Genomic DNA, 17263 nt, shown 5'->3' on the forward strand with positions numbered 1-17263 from the left:
CACATTCTCATTAGAGAATTGCTTTATGTCAGAGTTGAACCCACTGGCACTAGCCAAACCAAATTAAAAATGCTTTAAAGGAAACATTTCAGAGGAATAGTCCTATGTTTTGCAGAACAAAAAGGCAATTTAATCACTACTACCTGATAGTTTATTTTTTTATTTTTCGTTAAATCAGAATAATTTTCTGGCTCAGGTTGCCTCCATTGTCTGATTGCTCCGAGTAGGTCTAGGGTGTTGTCTCTCTGTGTGGTCTGGGGAAGTGGGAGGACATACAGGGATTTATGTTTAGTAGGGATGGGCAAGCAGAATTCCAGGTAGGGGATTTGTGTTTTTTGAATGGGAGGTGGAATGCTATGTATGGTATTTGTGTTAGGGGTTGGCAGGCCCCAAGTAGGAAGTTTGTGCAGGTGTTGGGGAGGCAGGAACCCAGTAATGGGAGCTTGCACTGTATGCCGGCAGAGTGTCGGCAATGGTGTATTTGGTTCCAAGACTTACGTGCTCATTTTGCCAGTTCAACTCACGTTTGCCACTTTGAGCCAAGCCGGACTCTAAGGCTCAGCCCTTACTTGGCCCATCACAGGAATTCTCTGGCTCTCCCAACTCTACATCCTACAAATTCCACCAACAGAGCATAGCTCTCTGACTGTCTTATACAGAGTCCTCACACCTATCTTTACCCACTGTCACACATTGGGCCACTTTGGAAGTGGAGAGATTAGCCAACATACATTCCTCTAAGAGGTCTGTTAGGTGGAGGCATATTACTCTGCCTAACATAACCGAGCACTGCTAGTCTCCACTCCCTATTGTGAGTTCTTAATGTTTCTCCATGGGCATGGCCCATAGGAACAAATGCTGCTTCCTTTTCACTTATCCTCGCCATTCCTTCTTGCCAATACACAAACATATGCACCTTATCAATCCTGATAAAATATCAGATAATATTAAACTCAGGACTGAAGTCCTTAAAAAAGAAAAGGGGGAACTATGACGTATGCAATGGGAAGTGACATGACAGGAACTGAATGTATACTAAAGTGAAATATGCACATTTCTTTCAGTTTGTCTTTTCCAACTGAAGAAAGTGCACATTGCATATAAACATTCGCCAAATATTTTCCAATATTTTTGCTGGCTAAGTATGAAAGGTGAGCCCCTTTTATGTCTAATAATCTGTAACAAAACAAGCCATTAAGAGCAGATACAATATAAGATATTTTACAGCAGTGTGATAGCAATTAGTCTGGTCTTGTGGCTAAGTGGCTGGTCTAATTCTATTTAGTTTTGTAAACTGAAGTCTATATTTGCCTTTCTGAGTTCTTGTTGCATTTAATCAAATGAAAATTACAAAGTATTCAGCAAGAGTCGAATAGCAAGAAACTATTTGGCCGGAGCCGAATAGCTTTTTTTCAGCTGGAATTCGGCCGAATACTTACTCAAAGCGGAAGTTCGGTACACCCCTAATTTCAAGTTTTTCATGTTTTGGGGCATGTATGTAATGACTCATATACTTTGTTTGGACATAACTTTGGAGAAGGTACAATGAAATCAACAAGGATTAGATAGCCATAACCCTACTTTGTCATAGACACAATAATTTTCTGCTACCAGAAACACAACGGAGGACGCTCTCTATCTCAGCTTCAAATTTAGTTATTGTCCTTGGGATCATGAAGCAATTAAGAACTTGCAGAATTTTCCAAAGCCCTCTTCTGATCCGAGGTCACTTTGATTTCTAATCCTCCCTAGTTAACCATGGTATGACAGTACCGGGAAAGGCGGGGGGATAGCTCAAGGGCAACATGCTCGCCTTGGAAACAAGACGACTGGAGCAACACAGGTTCAATCCCTGGGTCCGTGCTTAGAAACCTCTGGGTATTAAGTGTGCTATAAGTAACCAATTACAATTACAGTGAGAAGAAGCCTCACTGACCTAACGTATACCTACTCTGAACTCAGCCCATTGTGCACGCCTTTGTATCTTTTCACATCACGAACAATCAAATATCTTGGATCTCTTCACTGATCATTCCTCTCTATACTCTTCAACCTCTCTCTCTCTCTCTCTCTCTCTCTCTATCTCTCTCTCTCTCTCTCTGTACTGGCATCTGCACCGAACCTTTGAAATAGTAACAGTCCATGAAAAACCTGCTCCCAGCTCTAATAACCTTGCTAACCACTGATGTATCTCCCACCTCCCACACTACTCAAACACTACTTTGGAGCGAATAGTATTCAACTGAATCACCACCGACATCAACAACCCTCTGATCCACTTCAATATAGGTTCCATAGCTCACATGTCATGAAAACTATATTAACTCATGTCTCTAGCATTCATAATTCTGCTCATTACACTAAATGCAATTCTTATCCTTCTTGATCTTCCTGTAGTCTTTGATACTGTCAACCACCCCTCTCTCCTCCACACCATGTCCACTGTGGGCATTCAGCATACTGCCTGGATCACTTCTTTCCTGTCTGACCAATCCTTCTCTATCTTTTGTGGCACAAGCACTTCCAATCTTTCCCCTCTCCCAGAAAGAGTCCCACAATGCTCTGTACTAGGACTACTACTCTTTAATCTCGATACCTCTTCTCTGGTTACCCTTATTTCCCCCTTTGCTTTTTTTATATATAATTAATTTCTGTGCTGATTACTGCTGCAAGTTGTTCATAATAAATGCAATTCACTGAAACTTTTAATTATAGGTTATTATTTCTTTAATCACAACAGTGGTTGTGAGTGCTACTTACCTCTAAGTGTTCAATTTCCATTTCCTTGGCGCCCAACATTTCTTTTGCTGTCATCCTCATCCCACCTACCAAATCCACTACCTAACGCTGCAAGTGCACCAGAGAAATTGGCATTGTATTCTGGCATCAACATGCATGGGGTTGCACAACTTCCTTGTCTCATCCAGATGTTGGGCACATCTCCATTGCTATGGACACAGGGGGAGGTATCTGAAAAAGCAGCCAATTTTACTTTCAAACAAGGACTGTGGAAAATCCACACCAGCCACATGACATACGTAGGGAAAATGCTAATTTCGTCAACAATGGATCAAATATTTAGGATATACCATTTCTCCGGGAAATGTGAAGCCCAAAACTGCTTTGTTAGAAGCCACCAAACATTCCACTGAACACATGTCCTTTGGCCTGCTACATTCTGGAAAAGAATGTCATCTGCATTTTGCTATGCTGAGCTTTTTTGCTTTTTGCTTTTGTGGCGGGCCAGAAGCAGGAGGCGGACACTTGGAGGGCATTATTACTGGTGTTAATTAAAATAATGAAGGTACTACTTAACCGCTTGCAGACGTGGGTAGATGAAACCGAAGCTATTAACCATTTACGGTGGGGGGGTGCTGTCAAGCAGCGAACAAATGAAGACGTGAGCTGTTAGAGCTCCGCCAAGGCCTTTCAAATCCTGCCACTACTATCCTGATTTTCTGGACTTAACACCATATTATCAGTGTGGGGGCTAGGGACGATCTTGCAATGACTGCTCCAATGCCGGGGAAAAACAGATGTCGGCAACCTGAAGTTGCGAAATCTTCCAGCTGCACTTCTGAGGGCTTGACACCGAGTGGAGCTGACTGACTTTCTCTGCGATTTGGGCAGGAAGATTGTGCTGGGCGGAGCGGAGAAGCACTGGGAGACACCGATGGAGATGGAGAGGTGAGGAGGGGGCACGGAGAGGCGTGTGGTATCAGGACATTTACGGCGAGCGTGGAAGACTGGGGAACATCCCCATTTTTTGCTGGTTGCCCACAATGTGTGATTAACCCCTCTCCCATCTGAGGCACTGATAATGATTGGGTTTCAGACGGCACCATGACTGATCTGCATCCACGGTAGCTGCTCCATTTGGAAGCCCATTACCACATGGCCCAAGAGGGTGTTGCAGAGCATGAGCCATATGAAGGAGTGGAGGAGGGAATCCAAAGAAGTGGACCAGAGGAACGGCACGAGAAGGTGACCATCACCAGCTCGCCAAGTCACCTGGTTTGCACTTGAGTCCTGGTCAGGGTGTTAGAGACAACATGAGTAACGCCCACCCTCCTTTTATAAAGAGCTGAGTGGATTTTTCACTCTCCCTCATAGCCCACACACTGCTTCATGTATCCTTGAGGCGCCCACCCTCTCTGGAACAGTGGGAACACCATCAAGGTGAAATACAAGTCCAAAAAACAAGGAATGCAAAACAGGATGGAGCAATATACCATAAGCGCCCCAACCCTCCCTAAAAGGCCTACCTCCACTGACACAGCGCAGGACAAAACTTCTGAAGATCCTGTCCTCTCTCTGACAGATGTAATGAGGGCCATCACAGACACCAGAACATCTATGGAAGGCAAACTTGATGGAATCTGATACGATATCTTGGTAATACGTCATGCTATGCATAAAATAACCTTGAGAGTCTGCGAGGCTGAAAAACGCATTTCTGATTCTGAAAATGGCATTTGAATAGTGGAGTGCCAAGTCTCGACAGTACAACAAAGAATGAAGATGCTGGTAAACTGAGTTGAGGAAAGCGAAGGGCATTCCAGGGGGAACAATATCCATATACTTGGATTGCCTGAAAAATCAGAAGGCCGGAGCACAGAACTTGTTCTGGAAAAATGGCTGACCGGTCTGATATTAGCCCAAAATGGTTTCTAAATTCTTCTCGTTAGAACACGCGCACCGGATGCCTACCGGCCCATCAACACTGGGTGCCTCACCAAGAACAGTGATTGCCAAAATTATCAAGGCTGAGATGCACTACTTCAGATGGCACGCTCAATGAGCCCAATCACATCTAATGGCTTGAAAATTGCATTCTTTCCAGACTACACCAGAGAAGTGCAGATAGCTGGACAGCCGCTCGACACTATTAAGAAAGAACTCATTGCGCAAGGCATCAAGTACGCTCTCTTCTTCCTGGCACAGCTTAAAATGGATTTTAATGGCACTACCCAGCTCTTCAATGATCCCCGAGAGGCATGGACTTGGTTTGAAATGAATGTTGGGACAGGGTCGACTCAGAGAGAGAAGAGAAACAACAACCCACCATCACGAGACCGGCAGATGCCAACCCCACCTCTCTGTCCTCACAGGGCGGATGGGCTCGTAATGGTCACGTAGCACAAGCCTCCTAGAATGTGGGTTGATGGCCATGAAGATGCCCTAGAGACATAACTCTCGAACTGATGTTTAAGCAGACATTGCAGATATAAGTCTCGGCCCTTCTGATCAGTCATGAAACGCTGGCCTTGGCCGAAGGGTGGCACATCCCCCCATTTAACCTTCTAACCTAGTTAACCTACTTATATAGGTTGGATTAGTTACATTCATCTAGTTGGGACGGATTATAGTGAGGGAGGATTTGGGATGTTGTAATTTGTATTGTTTGGATTGGTACATTTCAAGCATGGACACAGGAAACATTAATGAAGACATCCCCGAGTGGCCAACCAATACAGGGGTGACATCTATTGCAACATCTTGCCAGGATTACATGGGAATCCACCAACACTAGGCGGCAGCTGGGATCAAGACAAAGGGGTGTATTGTGTCACGTCTTCATATGGGGACTGTAATGCCTGATAGACACATTGCCTTTTTGACCTAGAATGTAAACGGGTTGGGATCTAGCATTAAACGCAGGTTAGTGCTGCAGTTTCTTAATAGATATTCCCCGAATATAGCCCTCCTCACAGAAACGCACTTGGTTGGGTCTGTATGTCATTTCTTGAAAAGATCAAATTATAACACTGCAGCACACTCAGATTTTTCTAAAGGGGCCGTGGTACCCTAATCCTACTTCACAAACGGCTTCCCCTGTGGCTTCTTCAAACACACCAAGACCCACTAGGCCATTTTGTTATGTTATGGGGAGAAATCTGGGGCACGATTTGGGATATTATGGCCATCTATGCAGCCCTACCCTTGACTTCAACTTTATTGGACGCAGTTCAGACAGTGGTCACGAATAACCAACCTGATGCATGCGTCCGAGGCAGGGATTTCAATGATGTAATGGACCTGGTCACTGACTGGACCCACCTTAGGAACCAGAACCCTAACACACCCACAAAGTTAAATTCCTTTTCAATTGCTCTTGTGTTCTTAGATGCGTGGAGGATTGAACACACCTTAGATCAGGGTTTCGAGGGGATTGGGTCCTCCGACGTATTCCATATCTATGACAGGTAATGTCCACAGCTGTGCTGCTTCGGAAAATCTTTGGCGTCTGCGTCCTGCGTCGATGACGTCGATGCGCCGTCCCAGAGGACCTCCTCCGACGGCCGACGTCACCCGATGTGATAAGTAGGACGCACGAGGCCCTAGCCTCAGTTCCGTTTTTTCCACGAACGCGTTCGCTTCGTGAATCTCGGTACGCCTTGACTCGTTGGAGTTTTCTGTTTTCAATTCTCGGTTCGTTGAACCTGTTCGGTTTGTTGTGAAGACCTGTTCGTGGCGATGTCTTTCTCATCTTCAACCCCGCGTCCGGGCTTCAAGAACTGCAGGGACTGTGGTTCCAAGATGTCGGTCACAGACTCGCATGACGCCTGCCTCTGGTGCCTTGGGGAGGCCCACGATACGGACGACTGTGTCAACTGCCAGTCGCTCACGGCAAAGGCCTTGCAGGAACGCAAGAAGAAGCTGTCGGTAGGCTGGGTGTCTAAGCCCCGGAAGTCGAGGTCTGTGGGGCTTTCGACGGATGACTCGAGGGGTGACTCTCCGCGTCATCGTCGGAAGTCCTGTGGGTCTCCTTCCAGGAGTCGGTCTCACCACTCCTCCGCCTCTTTGAGGCATTCCCGGAAGCGCCGGCATAGGTCGCCTTTCCCGTCCTCTTTCGAGGACTCCGCCCGTCAGCGGGTTGCTTATCCCTCCATGCAAGCGACAGCAGAGGAATGGGCTTCCTTCAGGAAGCAGATGCTAGCGATTCTTGAATTGCAGGGCACCGGTCCGTCCACGCCTCCGAGTGGGGTCGGTCGGCACCGGTCGAGAGACACCGCCCGTACGCCTTCGGGCTCGGGTGGTCGGCACGGCTCGCGGGAGAGGTCCCGCTCGGACAAGGGTAGCCGTTCTCGCCATGCCCGTTCCAGGTCCCGGTCCTCGACACGCTCGAGAACGCGTGATCCTGTGCCATCTTCGAAGAAGACGTCGACGACTATGGCGCCGAGGTCGTCGACGATTTCTCTCGATGCTCCGCCTCCGAGGTGGTCGTCGACGCCGTCGGCGCCTAGGTCGTCGAGAGACACGCTCGTATCTCCGGCTTCGAGGCCTGTGTCGACGCCGCCGATGCTGGCGGCCCTGCAGCTGACGTCAACGCCGATTCGCTCGACGTCAACGCCTTTTCTGTCGACTCGTTCGGCGCCCTCGCCGCCTTTCAAGGCGGTGGTGTCGGAGGGGCCCCGTGGCACGGGGTTTGCCCCTAGAAATGTTTTGGCTAAGGCAAGGCACTGCTTTGGTCCACAGAGGTCTTCCTCTCCCCGCCTGGAGTACATTTCAGAGGGTGATGAAGGCTCTGATGGGGGCTTGGTTCCGGTTACGGTTCCAGATGACCTTATCTCAGGCCATAGCCAGTTTGATGATCTGCAGCAGTCGCTGCATGATGCCAGTGGACTGGACACCTCTCCGGAGGTGGAGTTTTGTAGGCCGGAGCCTGGCACTCATGCCGATTCTTCATATCGGCGCCTTATGTCTCGGGTCACCGAGTACTTGGGTTGGTCAGCTCCCCAAGGGGAGTTTGTTCAGGATGATCTCATGGACATCCTTGATCTCGGTCCCCCCACTGACCTGGTTTTGCCTTTTCATATGGCTCTGCAGAGAAGGGTGGCGGCGGCTTGGACTGCTCTGGAGAGTCTCCCGGCAGTGGGCAAGTGTTTGTCGCGAAAATACCATCCAGCCAGTAGCGACCCCTGCTACTTGTCTACGCACCCCACTCCGGAGAGTTTGGTGGTGCAGGCGGCTACGGCCCCGGCAAAGCAGGCGTCGAATCCTACCATCCCTCTGGATAGGGACGACAAACATTTTAACGGTTGGGTGAAGAAAGTGTTTTCTTCTGGGGGTATGCCGCTTCAGGCGGCAACTCCATATGTGCCTTGTCTCGTTTCACACACACTCTGTGGAACTGTGTTGCATTAGCGGCTGAACATATTCCCGAAGGGGACGAACGGGATGGTTTCCTTGCTATGGTTCAGGATGGCAAGGATGCTATGTGTAAGGCCGTTCAGTCGGGTTTGGACTTGGCGGATTGTGTCAGTCGGTCCATGGCGACGAGCACCGTAATGCGCAGGTTTGCGTGGTTGCGGAAGTCTGGGTTCGCTCCTGATGTGCAGTCCCGGCTCCTCAAAATGCCCTTTGATGGTGAACACCTTTTTGGCAGCAATGCTGACGAGAGCCTTGAGAGGTTGCAGACCTCCAAAGCTGCAGCGAAGTCGTTGGGTGCTGCAGTTCGCCAACCTCCGCCTTTTTGTCCTAGGGGACAGCAATGGAGGGGAGGTTCCTTTCGCAATTACTCGTCCTTCAGTAAAGCGAGGGGAGCTAGCAGTCAAAGAGGCCATCGTAAGAGTGCCAGAGGTGGAAATAAAGGTACTCGAGGTGCCAAGGCCGCTCGGGCAGTTGCCTCTTTACCCTTGGGCAACGCTGCAGCCGGTGCCACTCAGTCATGGTTCGCCGGTTAGGGGAAGGCTGGCGCAGCAACTTGTAGAGTGGCAACCAATTACTTCGGATGTGTGGGTTCTGGAGATCATAACCCACGGCTACTGTCTTCCTTTTCGGCAGAGGCCTCACGACAATCCACCAGGGAACCTCTCTTTGAAGTGTTCGGATCTGCTCCTTGCGCAGGAAATTCAAGCCCTGCTGGAGAAAGGCGCCATAGAACTGGTGCCTGTAGCGGAGAGGAATAAGGGATGGTATTCCCCTTATTTTTTGATTTCAAAGAAAGACGGGGGATTGAGACCCATCATGGACTTGCACGGTTTGAACAAACTCCTCAGGAAGGACAAGTTCAAGATGGTAACTCTTTCTCAAGTCCTCCAGGCCCTTCAACTTCAGGACTGGTTGGTGTCTCTCGACCTCAAGGATGCTTACTTCCATGTGGCGATCCATCCCAAGCACAAGAAGTACCTGAGGTTTGCGGTTGGCGACTCGCACTTTCAGTTTCGGATTGACCTCCGCCCCGAGGGTTTTCACCAAGCTCATGGTGGTGGTGGCAGCGCATCTCAGGAAAGGGGGGATTCACATCTACCCCTACCTGGACGATTGGTTGATCAGGGGGAGCTCTCCCGAGCAAGTCCTGGATCATCTGTCCGTCACCTGCCACTTCCTTCACAAGCTGGGCTTCTCCCTCAATTTAAAGAAGTCCCATTTGACACCAACGCAGTGGCTCCAGTACATCGGAGCAGTGCTCGACACGTCCCTAGGGCAGTGTTTTCCTCCTCAGGTGAGGGCTCTTCAAATTCAGCAGATGGTGCACAAGTTTCAGCTTGCCCAGAATCTCACTGCGTCCGAATTCTTGAGACTGCTCGGCCTCATGGCATCCTGCATTCTCTGGTGCCAGAGTCTCGTCTGTGGATGAGATCTTTGCAGTGGGCACTCAAGCTCCAGTGGTCTCAGTCCTCGGGCAGGCTGTCGGACCCTGTTCAGGTGCCGCCCTTGGTAGCCCGGGACCTTCTGTGGTGGGCTGTCGAGGGCAATCTGATGAAGGGGGCCCCTTTTTGGCTGCCCTGTCCGGAGGTGACGATCGTGACGGGCGCATCCCTCATGGGATGGGGAGCTCATGCCAACGAGTTGACAATCAGCGGTCGTTGGTCTCCGTCGGAGTCTAGACTCCATATCAATCTGTTGGAGCTGAGGGCCGTCAGGCTAGCCCTGAAGGCTTTTCTGCCGACTGTGCGCGGAAAGAGTGTCCTGATTCTAACGGACAACACGGTGGCCATGCACTACCTCAACAAAAAGGGGGGGCAGGGTCACTTCCGCTGTGCAGGGAGGCGCTGCAGCTCGAATTCTGGGCCATCCAGCAGGAAGTTTCGATCTCGGCTGTTCATCTGGCCGGAGACAACAACGAGACGGCGGACGCTCTGAGCAGGCAGAGCTCGATCTCTCACGAGTGGAAGCTGGCTCAGGAGATTCTCCTGGAGATCTTCACCCTTTGGGGGACCCCTCAAGTGGATCTCTTCGCCTCCAATGTCAACCGGAAGTGCGAAAGCTTTTGCTCGCAGGAATTTCCTCCAAAAGGAGCCTTTGGAGACGCGTTCATGGTGGAGTGGTCATTCCCACTGCTGTACGCGTTTCCTCCAGTCCCCGTCATCCTGCAAGTGCTGCGGAGGTTACGGAGGTTCGGTTCCCGGATGATCCTCATTGCTCCGGCGTGGGCCCGGAGGACGAGGTACCCGGACCTTCTAGACTTGTCCATCTGCCCTCCATGTCGTCTTCCCTACCGAGGCGATCTGCTCTCACGGGAGGGGGGTCAGGTTCTCCATCCAGAGGTCAGTTCCCTCAATCTTCACGCTTGGCTTCTGAAAGATTGAGGTATAAGGATTGGGACCTCCCTGAAGACGTGATGGAGGTGTTGCTCTCGGCCAGGCGGCCGGCAACAAAGTCTCTGTACCGTTGCCGTTGGAGAAAGTTCTGCGACTGGTACAGAGTTGAGAATGTGGATCCTTTTGAATGTGACATTCCCATGGTTCTGTCTTTTTTGCTTTCTTTGGCCCACAGGGGCTTGCAAGTGGGGACTATTAAAGGTTACCTGGTGGCGCTGTCCATCTTTAAGCACTCGTCTGAAGAGTGTTCCTATTTTAAGATTCCTTTGATTTCACAGTTTTTGAAAGGGCTCACTAATGTGTTCCCTCCGTCACCTTTTCTGGTGCCCGGTTGGGATCTGAACCTTGTTCTTAAGTTTCTTATGGGTGCTCCGTTTGAGCCTTTAAATTCTTGCCCTTTGAGGCTGTTGACTCTGAAAACTGTGTTTTTGGTTGCGGTTACTTCCGCTCGCAGAGTGAGTGAGTTACAGGCACTTTCAGTTAAGCCACCCTTCACTGTGTTTCAGAAGGACAGGGTTGTCCTTAGAGTTTGTCCTTCTTTTCTTCCGAAGGTGGTTTCGGAATTTCATTTGAGCCAGAAGGTTGTTCTTCCAGCGTTCTATCCTCCTCCACATCCTGGTAAGGAAGAGGAGAGGCTCCATAGGCTTGATCCTAGGAGAGCGTTGAGCTTTTATATTTCGCGCATGTCCCGGGTCAGAGTGGACAATCAATTTTTCATTGGTTACGCTGGAAAGCGTTTGGGATAAGCTGTGATGAAACAGACTTTGTTTCGTTGGATTATTTTAGCTTGGCGGGTAAGGCCCTCTGGCTGGCTTGCGGGTCCATTCTACCAGGGGAGTGGCTGCGTCTACTGCCCTGCAGAGAGGAGTTCCTATTTGTCACATCTGTGATGCAGCCACCTGGGCTTCAGTACATACTTTTGTACATCACTACTCCCTCGATTCCATCAGAGGGCAAGATCTGGCCTTTGGCAAGGCAGTTCTCTATTCCGCAATTTGATTGGGCATGCTACATTTGTATTCTAAATTCTTTCCCACCTCCTTGCTTGGTACTGCTTTGGGAGTCTGTCATAGATATGGAATACGTCGGAGGACCCAATCCCCTCGAAGAACAAGTTACTTTATCACCTGGTAACGTTCTTTCGATGGGATGGTCCGACGACGTATTCCATATCGCTCCCTCCCTGCCTTCCCCGCTGCAGAATTTCTTTTGCGATTTGCAGCTTGCGTTCCGCAAGGCCTTGTGTGTCTGACTGGCAGAAAACTGGTGGCACACGTTCTGGGAAAAAACTATAACTGAGGCTATGGGCGTCGTGCGTCCTACTTATCACATTGGGTGACGTCGGCCGTCAGAGGAGGTCCTTGGGGACGGCGCATCAGGTCATCGACGCAGGACGTATACGCCAAAGATTTTCCGAAGCAGCACAGCTGTGTACATTACCTGTCATAGATATGGAATACGTCGTCGGACCATCCCATCGAAAGAACGTTACCAGGTAAGAAGGTAACTTGTTCTTCTCATTCCTCTTAGGGGTCCGCAGATCCATGTCTCATAATTATAACTTTTTTATTTCCCACAGCAATGCACACAGGCTTGCATCAATAAAATTGATCTCAATTTTCCAAAGGGATCTCAGATCACTCTCCCCTTCTCATGGCGCTTAAAAGCAACAAGCAAAGACTCCAATCGCCATGTCGTTTCAATAGTTACTAACTGGGTTTACCTGATTTCGTAGACAGTATTAAGTCAAAGTTTACATCTCAGTATTTTACAATGAACGTTGGCTCGGTGGACAGCCCGGTGACGCTTTGGGAGGGTTATAAAACAGTCTTCATAGTTGAGATGATTTCACAAGTGGCAGTAAAAAAGAAATTGAAAATACAGGCGGTAAGGGAGGCTGAACTCACTGAGATCGCAGCTGAGGAAGTGTTTCTCACAGCAGGATCCCCACAATCATATGATGCACTCCTTTGGGCCCAGTAGACACACAAGAACATCTCCCTAGATAACGCACAACAGGCACACTGGGCTAAGCACAGTCAGAGTTATGTGTTGATCGACAAGGCAGGGAAAATGCTGACCTGACTGGCGAGGTGGGAAGATGGTAGCAGGTTTGTGAGGAAGTTACTGGACAATAAGGGGATCAGATTGCGGACGATGCGGACATTGCTGAAATGTTTGCAGCCTATTTTGAAACATTCTATCGAGCCCCGGGAGATCGAGACATGCTTACTAACTAACTACCTAACTAAAGAGGTTCTTATATAGCCCACACACACACACGAAGGTCTCAGGCCGCTCACATAACAAAAGAACAGACAAAAACAGACAGAGTTGCAGAAGCAACTGAAAGAAGCTGGATGTGACGATCATTCCAGCATGGCAGTTTCAGGAACATTGACTAGCTAACCATCAAAAAGGCATGTTTTGAGACGTTTCCTAAACCGTTGAATGGTAACACATTACTTGACATCTAAGGGACGTAAGTTCCAAACAGACGGGCCCAAGCATTAAAGCTTGCCCCTCCAAGCTTTTTCAGAGTAGCGTGTGGTTGAACCAGGAGCATCTGGTTATTTGAACGCAAAGTTTGTTGAGAAGTAGCTTTTTTAATTCTTAAGACAAGGTAATCTGGTGCTTCGCTCGTCAGACATTTAAATACCAAGACAGAGCCTTTGAAGTTTATACGTTGCTCTATCGAGATCCAATGTAGCTTCTTTTGATATTGCAAAATGTGAGTTTTACAACTAAGACCACAGACGGCTCGGACTGAGCCGTTTTGTAGTACTTGAAGTCTCCTGATGTTCCTTTTAGATGTTCCAAGAAGAAGACTATGACAGTAGTCTAACTTCGTATTGACTATACCCGCCACAATCAGCGCTCTGTTTGGTTCAGACAGATAAGGGTGGATTTGCCACAGTAAATGTATGAAGTATGAGCATGATGATTTTAGATATGATACATGTTTTTGGAAGGAAATGTGGGAATCAAATTAAACACCCAGCGTCTTTACTGAGTCAGACACTGGGATCGAGTTTCCATTAATTACAAAGGCTTTGTATCGTGTGTCTAGATTCTTTAATCTGTAGGGTGTACCCACGATCAGCAACTCTGTCTTATTGTCATTAAGAGCCTGGGAGTGTAGGGCCATCCATTTTTGGATCTCCCCAAACATCATATTAATGTTTGTCAAAGCCTCCCCGTAGATCACAGATAGCTTGAACACTATCTGGGTATCGTCGTCATAGTTGGCGAATTTTACACCAAGGGATTGCAGGAGATCACACAGGCATTTAACATATATGTTAAACAACAATGGTTACAAACATGATCCCTGAGGGACCCCACAGGTTATTGATATTTTCTGTGATTGGGATGTTCACTTGGCTACACATGCTATTCTAGGTCCAAGGAAAGATTTTAGCCAGGATACTTCCATAGGGGAGCATCTACCTACATTTTCTAGTCTATCTGCCAATAGGTTGTGATCGACCAAATCAAATGCTCATGATAACTCCAGCAAAAGTAGAGCAATAGTTCCATCCTCAATGGTCTCTGTGATGTTTGGCTTCAAATCCAGCACGGATGTTTCTGTCCCGTGATTAACTCAAAAACCTGATCGTTTTTTTTCAAGATGGTATGCGTATCTACAAAGGCTTGGAATTGAGAGTATGCAACATTGTCAAGAATTCTTTTAATGAAAGGCACATTTGTTATGGGGCAGTAGTTTTCAGGAACCAGTGGATCAAGGTTATCCTTTTTTTTATCAATGGTGTGATCCAAGCTTCTTTAATGGCTACAGGCGCATGGGCCTCGGAAAAGCAGTAATCAATAGGTTCTGAAATCCAGGGAGTTAGTGGAAATGCAAATTCCTTAAAGAATGTGGAGGGACAGATGTCACGGTTACAGGATGTTGGCTTCAACTTCTCTATAACCTGAAATCTCACAAAAGGAGAAAAGATTAGTGTTTTGAGGAGGGTCTTCCAAACTTATGATATCTATATCATCTTCAAAGAGCTGCGTCTAATTCAATTTCTTGATACGTACTTGGTGCTGCAGGGTCTTTTGATATAAACTGTCCAAAACACTTTGACACCAATTGTCATCTATAGTGAGTGAAGGCTCTATAGTTGGTCCTTTAAGTTCCAGAAGAACAGAGAAAAATTATTTGGATTTCGATGGAGCCCTCTCTATCTTAGCGTTGACTGTCTGACACTTTGCTTCAAAAATTGCATTTTTATACTCCTTGACAGATAGTTTGTAGTCCGTCATGGTGGAGAGAGATGGGTGGCTTCTCAATTTAAGTTTAGCTTTTCTCTTTTTTTTCCTGGCCAGTAGTTTTTCCGGTGAAAACTGTAATTTGTGTCCTTTTTGTTTCTTGGCTTTAATTGGATGAAGAGGGGACAGGGAGTCAAAGGCTTTGTTAGTAGCTGTTCTAAGAGAGGTAGTAAAATCCTCTAAAGGTAGTTTGCCAACTAGCAACGGTAGTAAGAGCTTTATTGTAGATTCAAAGGATTTTAATGTAACATTTTTAAGATTGCGAGCTATGCTAGGTACACTTGCTTGTCTGGGAGTGTTACTGAGCACTGATGACAAGTTAAAATGAAGTAGAGAATGATCGGTCCAAGGGCACTTCTCAATGTGCTGTAGGACTACTATTTGATTTTTAGATAATAACCAGTCAAGTGTATTTTATGGACTATGAGTAGGGTTATTTACAACCTGATCAAAACCAAGGGATGAAAAGGTTTGTAATAATGACATTGCATCCGAGACCTGAGGATTGTTTGCCCATACATTAAAATCGCCTAATATAGTAATGGCTGAGGTATTTTTTGATGAACCTCCTATAAAGGCCAACAACTGCTCCTCAAAGAGGGGAGTATTTCTTGGTGGTTTGTATATAATTAGCATGTTAAGTGAGTGTAAGGAATCAATATTAAGTTTAAGAAGCATTGCCTCCCAAGAGTCAATATGGGGTGAGTGTAGAGATATAAAAATCCAGAGTCTTTCTAAATATCATAGCCACTCTGCCGCCTCAGCCTGTTTTCCAATCTGTATGAAGACATGTATATCCCTCTGGTGTAGCCAATGACACTGCATGCTGAGCTGACTTATGAAGCCATGTTTCCGTAAAAACTAAGATGTCAAAGTCATTAAGCGTAATACAGTCAGAGATTTCTATGGCATGCAGTTCCAAATAACGGGTATTAAATAATACGCATTTAAGTGTGGTGCTGTCATTGCCCAAAGGCAAAGTAACCGTTTTTTCAGTTTTCTCTGCACTATTTTGGGAATTTTGTGTGGGCTGGTTCACCATTGTATATGAACCATTAAGGTAAAAAATGAGCGAAAATTGAGATGGGCAAAGGAGCAGGCACACTTGTTTCTGGAGGTTCAGGGGTCAGTATTTAATTAGTAACATTTTGTGCAAGATTCTCCTCAGCCTCTAGTCTGAGCCGGGCCCTTCAGTTCCTCTGAATAGAGGAGACTAGGCTTCAGTGATCATTACTTGTAAGCATATTCTCCCTCATCGGTAGAGATGTATGGGAATAGAAGGGCAACAATAAAAGAATGAACGATACAAAAGTAGGGTAGACAAAGCAAAGCCCTTACGGATCACAAACCGTCACAAACCGGCTAGTTGCGTTCGTGCCTGAACTGCAAAAATAAGGCTCTTTGGAGGTACAACACTCGCAGAGGCTCTGATTCTAATCACACGTGGACACAAGTAACAAGCTAAAATTAGGCAGCAACAATTATCCAGGAAATGTTAAAATGTATTTAAAATATATAAAATGACAATTCAAACACGATCTAGGTTATTAAGAAAGCGCCAAGTAAAGAATAACATTTGCTAAATAAATGTGTCTAAAAGCAGAAAAATGTACAAAATATAATCAGTGCGAGATTGAGGGCACTGCAGGATAGTACACTTCCTCACTTGTCTCTGCAGCAGTTTTCAGATTTGGAGGCTGACATAACTGAAGAGGAGATAGCCACTGTGATCTCCGACCTTCAATCAGGGAAAACCTCAGGACCGAATGGTTTCCCAGTAGAAACCTGGTAAAAACATAGTGACCTTACGACTGTTCACCTACACAAACTATTCTATCATAGTAGGGAAGATGGGATCTCACCTTCAGACCTTTGAAGGGCTTGTATAGTAGTGATCCCCAAAAATGAAAAGCCACAAGAACTGTGTTCCCACTATCTCCCTTATAAATGGTGAAGTTACTATTCAAGCTAGAGTGTTTGCCAACTGACTAGTGAGGGTGATTTCCTCTCTGGTCCACCCGGATCAGTGTGGATTCATGGCACACAAATTGACTCTTATGAATATTCACAGACTGCACCTGGCTATTGGTCAGGCTTCAATGTTGCAAGACTCCCTCGCCCTTCTTTTTATAGACTTTGAAAAAAGCTTTTGATTCTGTTCTGTGGGACTGTTCATGGAAAGTTATGGAACGCATGCGTTTTGGAGAGAATTTTCTCATGTGGATCCAACGGCTTTATAATTCACCATTGGCAGAAGGTAGGGGTAACGGGGTATCCTCACCAGGCAGTGGTGTCCGCTTTCCCCTTGCTGTTTACACTGGCGATAGAGCCTCTAGCGATTAACCTGAGATCTGACAGCAAATGGTCAGGGTTCTGTTGGCCATCGGTTAGAGAGGACAAAGTCTTGCTGTATGCAGATGATTTTTTGTTATATTTTGGGG

At 47.1% G+C, this 17263-nt stretch overlaps 1 protein-coding gene across 1 annotated transcript in view; it reads left to right on the forward strand.

Moving 5' to 3' along the window:
- Positions 1 to 17263, forward strand: part of LOC138567884 (otoancorin-like) — a 701441-nt gene that overhangs the window by 499002 nt on the left and 185176 nt on the right. The gene's annotated exons all lie outside the window — the stretch shown is intronic.

This window comes from Ambystoma mexicanum, chromosome 2p (assembly GCF_040938575.1).
Source record: "Ambystoma mexicanum isolate Mex_15411 chromosome 2p, UKY_AmexF1_1, whole genome shotgun sequence".
NCBI classification, from domain to species: domain Eukaryota; kingdom Metazoa; phylum Chordata; class Amphibia; order Caudata; family Ambystomatidae; genus Ambystoma; species Ambystoma mexicanum.